This window comes from Octopus sinensis, linkage group LG10 (genome assembly GCF_006345805.1).
Source record: "Octopus sinensis linkage group LG10, ASM634580v1, whole genome shotgun sequence".
Classification (NCBI taxonomy): Eukaryota; Metazoa; Mollusca; class Cephalopoda; order Octopoda; family Octopodidae; genus Octopus; species Octopus sinensis.
In genome coordinates this window covers 2556576-2569352 of record NC_043006.1, presented here as the reverse complement: position 1 = coordinate 2569352, position 12777 = coordinate 2556576, and the positions used below count along the sequence as shown (strand labels likewise).

At 36.5% G+C, this 12777-nt stretch overlaps 1 protein-coding gene across 2 annotated transcripts in view; it reads right to left on the bottom strand.

Moving 5' to 3' along the window:
- LOC115216435 overlaps positions 1–12341 on the bottom strand; it is a 469531-nt gene extending 457190 nt beyond the window's left edge. For both annotated transcript variants that reach the window (XM_036506255.1, XM_036506257.1), the window contains exon 1: positions 12258–12341. The gene's annotated coding sequence lies outside the window, so the exon portion shown is untranslated. The remainder of the gene's footprint in view (positions 1–12257) is intronic.
- Between the last annotated feature and the right edge of the window lie 436 nt (positions 12342–12777).

Here is a 12777-nt window from a genome sequence, read left to right as displayed (position 1 = left end):
TATTATTATTATTATTATTACTACTATTATTATTATTATTACTACTATTATTATTATTATTATTATTATTATTATTATTATTATTATTATTATTATTATTATTATTATTATTATTATTATTAGGAATCAGGTGCAGCCTCTCCACGTCCTGATTAATGATACATCTAGTGATGGTATCACAATAAAAACACTGGTAATTGCGCCACCTGATAATCACTACCTCATATGAGTGACAATGAAAAAACAAAATATTGTGAATAAAGGTGGTAATGAAACTGAAGCCAGTGATGGTGACAGTGTTGCATCCGGCAGGTTCAGAGATTCTGGTCTGGCTCCAGCCTGTCGATATCCAGAAAAGGACCACCACACACCGCGTAGATGGAGCAAGCAAATTAATGCCGTGATCATGGAGTGTTACTACTGAGCAACCTGGTAGATAAAAACGGTGCTCAAATTAGGGGTTACTGACAACGTATGTATGATCCTAGGAGAGAAAAGGAATTGTTTCAACTCACGGAACAGAGACTATGTGATCAAGCTAGAGCAATAAGAAAAAATCGTTGGTTCAAAGAAGTAGAGCTTGAAGCTATCAAAAAATGGGTCTTGGAAAATAGCAGCAGAGATAATGATGAAAATACAGCTCTTATTAATAGAAGTAGTCTCACAGCACAGGAAAGGACCCGTGGTAGTTTATTTGATGAGAGACATATAGGTGATCTAAAAGAAGACAATAAAACTAATAGTGACATGACAGATGAACAAAAGGCAATCTACGTCAGAATAAAGGCAAGACTACAGGAGAACGATAACGACATTATTTGCAACCTTAAAAAAAGGTTGATCGGTGGAAATTGAACCAAGGAACGAAAAATGTGAATGAAATTCTGAAATACATCAGAACAAACAACATCACAGAAGCAAATAATTTGATCAAGGCAGCAAGTATTGTTGTAGCAGAGAACGTGGGTGTTGATGTCAAGAAAAAGAAACAAATTGGGAGTGACAAAAGAAAAGATCCATGGTGGAAAAGAAGAATCCAGGCAGGGTTAGACATGCTGTTGAGGGAAAGAGAAAGGGGAACTTAAAAGCGAACAAAAATACAGGTCGCTGAAAAGGAAGTATAATATTGAAAGAAAGGGCCTGAAAGTGGTAATGGAGGAGCTGGAACAGCGCCTCGTAGCAAAGAAAGCAAAGATGGTAAAATACGACCAAAGAATGAAGGGTTACCACCAGAATAGGTTATTCAGAGTAGATCAGAAGAGATTCTATAAAGACATAAATGGAGAGTGTACAGATGAAAAGCTGATACCAGATAACATCGAAAGTCAAAGGTTTTGGAGAGACATCTGGAGCAAAGACAAGGAGCCCAAGAAGGATGCTGAATGGTTGCAAGAACGGAAACAAACAGTGGTCTGTCCAAAACAGGCAGAACTAGTCATTTTAGTAAGGGAAAGTAAAGGAAATGAGCAATCAAATTAGCAACTGGAAGGCCCTGAGACCAGATGGAGTTCAAGGCTACTGGGTCAAAAGATTTGGTGAATGTCATGCACGAATAGCTGCACAACTCAACACCTTCTTAAATGCTGACCAAGGAACACCAGAGAGGGTGGGACATTGGGTAGGACAGTGCTGTGCCTGAAAAACATCACAAAAGCAATACGGTAAACAATTGCAGGCCGATGTCCTGTTTGCCACTTATGCGGAAATTACGGACTGGAATATTCGCAGTGTCAATGTACGAACATCTGAAAAAAAAAATGGAGTCCTACCACATGAGCAGAAGGCTTGCAAGCGTATGTGCAGCAGTACCAAGGATCAACTCCTGATAGACAAAACTGTACTTAGAGACTGCAAGAGGAAGAAAACTAACTTAGCCATGTCATGGATCAACTATTGTAACGCGTACAATATAATCCCAAACTCTTGGCTAATGGAATGTATGAACCTATTTGAGATTGCATCGAATGTTGAGCAATTGCTTGGAAAAAGTATGGCGAAGTGGAGGACAGACCTGACAGCATATGGAAGAAGTTTATATCATTATCTCTGCTGCAGTTTTCCAAGACCTGTCTTTTGATAGCTTCGAGCTCTACTTCTGTGAACCAACGATTTTTTTATTGCTCTAGCTTGATCACATAGTCTCTATTCCGTGAGTTGAAACAATCCCTTTTCCCTCCAAGGATCATACATCAGGAGAAGCATCTTCCAAGGGGACTGCCTGACCCACTGATCTTTGTACTGTGTATGATACCACTAACACTGATTCTGAGGAAAGCAAAGGCTGGGTATGGATTCAAAAGCCGGCAACAAAAAGTCGACTATTTGTTATTCATGGATGACCTGAAATTTATGGTAGACCCGGCAGGACAAGTGAGACCATAACCCATGGCCTCAGTCCACCTATGCATACCTTTCCTTCTTGGGACACAACACTCATGGAGTGGTTGGCATTAGGAAGGGCATCAAGCCATAGAAACATTGCCAGATCAGACTGGGCCTGGTGCAGCCTTCTGGCTTCCCAGACCCCAGTTGCACCGTCCAACCCATGCCAGCATGGAAAGTGGACGCTTAACGATGATGATGATGATGATGATGATAATGAATACCAAGTCAGTTCCCTCATTGATATGGTGTATACTTTCAGTGCTGATATCAGAATGGAGTTCAGACTAAGAAAGTGTAGTGTATTAGTCTTGAAGAGAGGTAAAATCAAATGTATGGACAGGCTAAGGATACCGTCAGGGGAGGTTATGAAGCAGATAGAAGAAATGGGCTATAAGTACTTGGGGATTTTGCAAATGGATAAATTGATAGAGAAAGAAATGACAGAAAAATTTAAGGTGGAGTCCTTGCGCAGACTGAGACTGATCCTTAAGTCGAAATTAAATGGACAGAATAAGATTGAAGCTATCAACACCTGGGCAGTTTCACTCCTTAGATATGGAGCAGGGGTAATCGCATGGACAGTAGATGAACTAAACAGCTTAGACAGAAAGACAAGGAAGTTGCTGACCAGAATTGGGACAATCCACCCAAAAAGTGACAGACAGACAGACTGTATGTACCAAGAAAAAGAAGGGGTAGAGGACTTATTAGATGCGATCACAGCATTAGAGCAGAAGAAAACAGCATAGCATGGTATGTAAAAAAATGCCACAGAACCGCTATTATCAGAAGTAAGAAGGTCAGGCTTGTGTGGGATGAAAGATTGCAAAGATAAAGCACTATACAAGCGATTGAAAAGGAATGATACTGAAAATAGGTGGGTAAAGAAAAGAATGCATGGACAATTTCATAGGGATGTTGAAGATAAGACAGAAAGAGAAAAAAGATGGCTGTGGATGACTAAAAGTGATTTAAAACCGGAAACAGAGGTTCTAATCTGTGCTGCCCAAGAGCAAGCACTAAGAACAAACTACATAAAATACAGAGTAGACAACACATCAGAAAGTGATAAGTGCAGAATCTGTGGACAAAATGGTGAATCCGTATGGCATATTACCAGCCAACGTACACCACTAGCCCAGAAGGAATATAAGAGACGCCACGACAATATAGCAAAGCTTGTCCATTAGACACTTTGCAACAAGTATGGACTTGACAGAGAAAAAAATTGTTACAACCACAATCCTGAAGGCATCATCGATAATGATAATGCAAAGATTCTGTAGGATTTTATGATTCAGTGTGACCATGAGATAGAGAATAGGAAGCCGGACATAGTCTTAATTGAGAAAGAAAGCAAACTATGCTGGATCATAGATATAGCATGCCCAGCTGACAAGGTATGCGATAAGGAAGAAAGAAAAGTTGATAGGTATGACAGGTTAGCTTGGGCAGTTAAGCAGTTGTGGTCGATGAAAAAGGTGGTATTAGTACCAATAACTGTCGGAGACCTGGGAACAGTGAGTAAAAATCTTGAGAAGTACATGGAATAAATAGGGGCTGCAATAAGGGTGGACCACTTGCAGAAAACAGCACTGCTTGGAACTGCTCGGTATACTCTGGGAGGTGCTCGAAAAATAAGAGGTGTTACCTTAGTTCGGTAGTGAACAGCTGACACCATCGTACATCTCCAGCATGAGAAGCTGTGCAAAGGCAATGATAATAATAATAATCATAACTGAGATCAAAGTGCATGCATTTATTGGCAAAAGATGACCATCTCCAAATATATCAACAACCTAACTTATTTTCGAATCTATGATGTCGTGCTAAGACAAGAAAATAATCATCAAGAGAGTGATCAGGATCATGAATTTAAATTCTATAACAGACTTAAGATTTTATAGTGGGGCTTATTCTTGAGTTAAAGGGTCTGATGCTGGTATTTATATAGAGAGACTTCTAACTCACTTTGATTTCAATTCATGATAAAGAAATCAACTTATTATATATAGAAGTTTTACAAATTATATCCATGGCATACCACATGACAGGATAAAAACTAAGGCATAAAATGAGGTTTACATGACAGACGGTCATGCTGTGAGATATATACAAGTGTGCAATTCAAATTCTGTATTATACCAACATAGACAATGATAACATTAACAAGATAAGACTATGCAATTGTTTAGCGTCGTATGGAATTCACAGAAACACTTTTGATTCTTTTTTTTTTACATTTTCTGTTCTCTTCTAACATCTTCTGCAATGTTTTTTTTATCCCCCGTTCTGTGTCTGTTTTCCCAGACTTGATGAGCAGGATTGTTTTTGTTTGTTTCTTCTTTCGTGTGTTTGTGTGTTTTTATTTCTACAACTGGGTGATCTTCTTACATTATGACTACTCAACAGTGAAGTCTGGCAACCTGGAACAAGCGCATTGTGAGTGTTTTTTCAGGAGTACAACACAACTCGTAGCAGTAAGATTTGAACTGATGTCAGTGTGGTAAGCAGCAGGACAGCTCAACAAATTTAAAGACGAACTGATACTATTTTCAGCCAAGCTTCTTGAAGCAAGCAGAATATCATTTTTGCATCAGAGGTACAAAAAAACTACTGTTTTTAGAATTTGATTTTTGATCAATAGATGAACACCTACATAATTCCCATGCATAATATTTTCAGATACTCCCAAGAATGAAGCAATTAAGCCAACACTTACCATTTCTGAGATGAAACACCTGATTAAACTATGCACACACATACTCACGCACACACACACACACACACACACACACATGTACATATGTATGTACAAGTATGTGTGATGTGTGCATGCATACACATACACACACACACACACACTGATACATGCAAGACAACTGAGACAACACTTGAATATCTCAGGTGATGATGGCCTACTTCAAAACTTTGCTAGCGACATCAGTTTTCTCAACAGTACAAACCACAAAAAAACATTGATAAGACATGCTGCTTGATAAGCAAAATATATAACATCAGGCTGTAGGTGAAAGCAAACCAGTCAAGGTCACTTCATTTGCAACACTTTCCTTCGAAAGAACATCTGTTATACGCTCTGCAAACACTGCCCTCCTAGACTTTGACTGTTTGTTTTAAATGACTCATTGCATAGGCTTTGTCTGCAGAACATATATTTTACAATTTTTTTTCTGAAAAAGTTTCTTTTTTTTTTTCCTCTTATGAATTCCATTCATGAGAAAAAATGTATCTGTAAAACCGCCTGCTTGGAGGCCTGATGGTAAGTGCCCATATTATCACCATCAAAACAATTACCACCACCAAATCATTAATTTCATGGCTTGCTTTTTATCTTTTCTGGTATCAGTTAAAGAGATCAGCTTCCCTTGTTGTGCTATTCTGTTATTCTTAAGTAACTCAAAGAAACATCTCTTTATCAGACTTCCCTTTGTTTGGTAGGAGCTAACCATCAATCCATGGTAGTTGTCCATTTATTTCTCATTAACCTTTTAGGTCATCAATCCATGACTCTTCAATGATATTTACTACATTCATGCAGTTAAAATATTTCACAGTTCATTAAATCTAGGATTTTATGAACCAAAAGAGAGAATTATCAACAATATTCTCTTGGCCCTTGAATTATCCTCCCCCTCTCCCAGTATTGTGATATTCAAGACATAACCCTAAAGGAACAAGGCCTGAAATTTTGGTGGAGGTGACAAGTTGATTACATTGACCTGTATTTCAGTGATATATAATTTGTCAACCCTGACAGGATGAAAGGCAAAGTCGACCTTGGTGGAATTTGAACTCAGAATGTGCAGACAGATGAAATGCTGCTTAGCATTTTGTCCAGCAAGCTAATGATTCTGCCAGCTCACTGCTTGATATTCAAGAAATAGTAGCAACTATCTTTACCTCTTCTTAGAGACCAAATCTTGTCATAGCATTTTTGATCAAATTACTCCACTTTATGATGCTGGAATGGCAGAGAGATACATTGAATACTTTACAATATTCAGTATTTTGTAGTTTTAACTCTAAATCTTTCTCAAGGATTAACATCATTTTCCATCCGCTTATGATTAGTTAATCCACTCTGTTCACATTGTCTTCTATCTATTCTTGCATTAAAAGCATTTCCCTTTTTGACCTGAAGTCAGAATTAGGAGGAAGAAATGAACAGGTTTTATTATCAAAATCATGGCACAAGTAAATCCTGAGATGCCATCTTCACCAATATCAGAGTGCTAATTATGTCCTTCTACTCACACCAGTAAAATAAGTACCAGTAATACATTCGAGTCAACTGAAATCATGCAAACTTCTTCCTCTTTAGATATTTGTGAGATCTAAATCTAAACGAGAGCTATTGTAATTTTCAGAGTAGCCGTAAGTTCAGACAGCAACTTGGCTGAATCATTAGAGTGTTGGACAGACTGCCTCATAGCATTTGTTCCAGCTCTTTGTGTTCTGAGTTCAAATCCTGCCAAGGTCAACTTACTTTTCATCCTCTCAGTATCAATAAAATAAGAGCAGTAAATTGGTAGAATTAATAGAGTTATCAGGCAAGATTCCTTGCAGTATCTGCATTGGTTCTGTGCATTCTAAGCTGAAATTATGCCCTTTTCTTGAAAAATAGTAACACCTCTGTCAAGAGTTGTGACATACAAGTGGGTTTAGCAATTTGAAAAACTGAGGGAAACATAGTTTCCAAGCTCTTTAATAATATTAACCTAGAATTAAACCTGGTTTGATTTGTTTTGTGAAGATTTAATACTGTGATGGAGATCAGTTGATCACCTGCTCAACCATTGAAATTGATGAGCTGTTGAATTACTTTGGTGCTTTCATGTAAGACCATATATAAAATAAATGTAGTATCAAAAAGTTGCTGGAATGGTTATGTTCAACAAAAAATAACTTATTTATTTAGGTTTTAAAATCATATACTTTGAAATAGTCACTTCGCACAGCAATACACTGGTCACCCCATTCCTACCCCTTTTGGAATCCAGCCTGGAAGTCATTTTCTGTAAGTCAAGGACTTTCTACCATATGCTCTTGATCTCAACAATGATGTTAAAATGGTGACCTTTGAGCTGCATTTTCATCTTGGGGAAGAGATGGAAGTCCGCAGGTGCTAAATCTGGTGAATAGGGTGGGTGCGGAAGTGATACCATGTTGTTGTTGGTGAGAAACTCACGAGTGAGAAGAGATTGGTGACAGGGTGCATTGTCTTTGTAAAGTATCCAATTATTCATGCTCCACAGAACTGATTGCTTTTGCTGGATGTCCCTCTTCAAACACTTCAAAACGTTGTTGATTGTCCTCTGACGATCCTCATACACAAGCTGATGAATTCTCTCCATATTTCCAGGGGTGATGTTCGTGGCAGGTCTTCCAGGGATTTCCTTCCACTTTTGAAGCACCCGTGACACTCAAAACATAGTGCACAACCCATTGCATCGTCACCATAAGTTTACCAAAGCATGTTCAATGTCTGTAACAGACTCCCCAAGTTTAGCACAAAATTTCATGTTGGCTCTTTGTTCCAGCTTGCTGTCCATGACAACAATTACAGACCACAGCAGACACATGCGATCACAAAAACACAAATTTCACAACTTGCAAAGTAAACACAGCAATGTCACTCAGCACACTTCTGCCTCATGACGGTCACTGTTAGCTCTCACACTGCACACAACCATGTGCTGTCATCTATTGGTGAACTACAGAATTAGTCCAGGAACTTTACAATGCCACCTTATACATACTCTTCTTATACTGTTCAAGCATATTACAGCAGTTAGAAGGGTTAATGACCCTGGTGCTAGAAAATCTATTGTTCACATATTGATATTATTTTAAAAATACAAACACTTCAAGGTGTAATGTTTATCTTAATTGCAAGAAATATGTAAATACTGTGTGATTGTATATCATTTGATCTGAGCCAGATTAGATACTTTACTTCAAAGCCCTTTCAGTTCACATATACACACACATACACCCAATCAGGCACACATAACAAGCATTAGTAAAGAAGCTCTGGTTTGCGCATTGGCTAACTGCTTGAAATAATATTTCTTACATGAATGTGCATTCATGCATATGTGTTAATATATTTCACCTATGCATGTTGAGAAAGAATCTAAACATCAGAGAAAAGTGGATGCTCTTCAGATGAAATCTTTTGTCAGATCAAACCTCTCTGCATTCAGTTAGACATTCACTAATCACTCTCACTATTAGAAATGCTGTGAGTCAGTGATTGATACACTGGTAACCTATATCCAATTTGCAACTGCTTACAAATTGTAATATGAAACACACACACACACACACAGATATATATATATATATATAAAGCGCTGAGCTGGCAAAATATTCAATGCGGCAAGTAAAATGCTTAGTGGCATTTCATCTGTCTTTACATTCGGAGTTCAAATTCCACCAAGGTCGACTTTGCCTTTCATCCTTCCGGGGTTGATAAAAATAAGTATCAATTGAGCAATGAGGTTGATGTAATTAACTTAACACCTCCCCAAAAATGACTGGCCTTATTCCAAAATAAATAAATAAATAAGAACTACATATGAAATAAAGTCAACCATTACTTGGACATTCTAATCTGCAAGAGCTGAGATGAACAGGTAAAGCAGCCGAGAGCAACAGTTTCAAACTTCCTCAGCTACATAATTCCAACAACAAGATTACATTACAACTGATGGCAAAACCTCAGTATTGCTGCAGCTCAATTACTGAAACCAGTAAAAAAATAATTAAGAAGTAGAATTTAAGTGTTAAAAATAACCAAATACATTTAACAATTGTTATAACATTATCAAGTACATTTGCAACATAAAGTTAAGTAGAACATTACAATACTGGACACTGAACAATTTTTTACAAGGATCTTATGAACAGAATTTTTTTCTTGTAAAATTTGATTTTTCCCACTATTAAACAAGTACTACAAAAGTTTGAAAGCATCTACACACTTAGCAGTTCTATTAATTAGGTTTTTAAATTTTTACATACATTTTCATATTAGTATGTAAGATAGGTCAATAAATTTAGATATCTACATAAATTTAATGTATGTGTATTCTTACTTTAACATTCATCATACAACAACAAAATGATAAATATCTTAGTGCACCTACAACCTTTAGTATTAATAACATTGCCATATTTTTCATGCATAAAAGTCTTCTATTCACTCAACTGTTGTACCACAAATGCCTATTTGCTCAATTCATTTCTTTAACACCATACAAGTTCTGTTCTTATTTTAAGTCATGTAGAATAAAAGTAGTGATAAATCCAATAACATGGATTCCGTAAACAGCTGGAGATTCCAAATGAAGCCATCCAGAACTAGAAATCATATCCATGTATATAAAATATATATAAACATTTTTCAACTCAGCACTCTAACTCCCCACATGTTTTGTCCTGCTACAAATCCATCATTCTATGCATATATCTAACTTCATGTGAAGCAGTAAGTTTCTTTATCACTGAAACCTTTGTAATACAATAACTGCCATATTCAATATGTAACTGTCGAGCCTCAAACTTCACAATTTCCTTTCTTACACCACATCTGCAACACATTGAATCCATTTTTCTTCCTTGGTATTCCCTTGACAATTTACAATTCCAACTTATGAAACGATAGCATGTCATTTTTTACGCATCACCCTTAGACTTCTCAAATTCCAGGCTTATTTGTTGATTTATGAGAAGAAAATCAAAGACTACATACAATGATGTATTTCAAGTCCTGCAAATGAGCAATTCATTGTCAACTGGGAGCAAAATGAATCAAAATGACAGAGCAAACAGAAGTTGTTTATGAAGTGGGAGGAAAGTGGGAAACATTTCTAACCACAAGGTATCTGGATATTATGACTTAGAGGGGAAAACATGTTACCATGAGACAGTCTAGTGTTTCTTTCATTGCATCTTCCTCAAAATTTGAAACATGATGACACATCAGTGACTAAACAGTGGAAAGAGCATAGAAAGAGACTACTTCCAAAAGATATTTGGTTTTATCTACATCTTACAAATATAAAATAACCCCTAATATAAATTAAAAGAAATATTCAGAGAGAATTATTAGGCACAGAAACAATTGTTACTTACAAATGGACTCTTAACAAAAAGCCTCTTCAACAATTAACCTGAGTGCATACTTCTTTTCTAACATCTCCTGCTGGTGCTGCATTTCTCCTCCATATCTTCAGCTCCCCTCCAAAGGTGAGGATGTCACAGTGAACGATTGGTACCAATGCCATCCTTTCTTGAAGGATTGATTTTTACGCCTCTTCAGAATGATCTTCAGCTTGTCTTTGAACTGTTTCTTTAGTTTCTCCATCCAGGTGATTGACCATGCTATAGATGACAAGAGAGGATCCAATGTAGCAGGTGCACTACAGTTCTGAACCATCTCAGATGATACCTGTATGATGCAGATTCACATCTTCTGTTTGTTGGTTTGATGGCCGACTTCTCTGTGCATAATCCATCTTGCCAGGGGACTGAAAGGATCTTCTGAAGACACTACAAATTAAATGCCTCAAGGACATTTAATGTATTTTGTTGTAAATGGTCCATAATACACAGCCATAGAGGAGAAAGGAAACACAAAGGGCACAGATGATGAAACCCTTGTTATGGAGGCTGGGGTGGTTGAGACTTTCAAAGGCAACAGAAGCATGTCTGGGGTAGTTAAGAACCTCCTTATCCCATGGGCAGTCATTGGAAATAACGCCACTTAAATATCTAAAATTAGGAGACTGTTGTTAGTTGTCGCTGCCGTGCTGAGGGGGAGGAGAGAGGGGACTGTAGCAGGCCATAAACAGATGGCCTCAGTTTTCTGGACATTACTTATCAGACTAAATCTTTATAACCTGTAAGATAAACCTTCAAATACTTCTGATGTGTGAGCTCTACCACACCAGAATCTCATACTTTTCCCCAAAAAATTAGTAAGATGAAACAGTTCAAACTGACATTTGAAATTGAGTCAGACAGACATTATTCATAGAGAATATACTATAGCACTATGTTGCCATCAAATTTATGAAGCTGGAATTATAGGAATATATGATATTCATGCTTTTTCCAAAGGTATTCTAATTAAGTAGTTTCAATAGTAAATTGAAACTGGTTTACATATTTAGCTTACTGAGAGCTAATAGCTATGTTATGACACCTATTATCAATAATAATAACTTTCAAATTTTGGCACAAGGCCAGTAGTTTTCAAGAGGAGAGTGTTGGATAATTGCATAATTACAGTGCTCAACCGATACTTGCTTTATCAGCTGAAAATGATAAAAGGCAAATTTGAACTCAAAACATGAAGAGCCAGAAGATGTTCCACTAAACATTTTGTCCAACATGCTAAGGATTCTGCTGGTTTGCTGCCATAATAATAATAATGATGATGATAATAGTAATAATAAACAAAAGCATGAATTTTCTTTTTAAATTCATCAAGCAAAACATAAAATCTTGAATATTTGAAAACATACTTAAAAGTAGCAAATTAAAAAGTTGTATATATTCTAAGAAATATTCTAAGTGCTCTTCATGACAAAGTACAAATCAATTATAAAAAAAAAATTAAAGCAATAAAAAAACAATTTCACAAAATATAGAGAAAAAAAAGTCAGCATTTCTAACTACTAATACCTTTTGCTAAAGTTGTCCTGCAGCAACAATGTGTTGTCAATAGCTGAGAAGGATCAACTTCTCTATATAACAAGGATACTTGAACTATTGACAATACACTCGTTTCTCTCAGATGCTAACAGATCTTATGTCAAATTTAACGTAACAAATGAACTTACTTGTTGTCTGTGAGAAAAGTTGGATCCTCAGTCAACTGAAGCCTACTTAATCCTTATGTTGATAGTCATCAATTTCCTGATGGTCTGCAAGAAAATACAATTAAAAGAGGAAATGACCTACAGGGTAATCACTTTAACCACTTATCAAAATTATTACAAGGCTGAACAGGCAAATTAGTTATGAAATTTCTAATTATTTTCAAACAAATTTTTTTTTAACTTTTTAATTCAAAATATAATCCATTGAACTTTGATCTTGCAACTGAAAAAATTAAAATGACGACAAGCAAAATCAAACAGAAAATATGAAGAAATGTAATAAAAGAAAATAGAAGCTAGGAAATATTGTTGTTTTATAAGATTGAATCAAATAAACAGGATCGAATGTTATACTGTTCAATCAAATGTCCACCTTGAATCCAAGTAGAAGTAGGTCTATTGTAGTTCAAATCTTAGTCAGGTAAACAATGATGTCATCAGTCAGAAATAAGGACCAACCAAGCAAATCAACAGACACCAA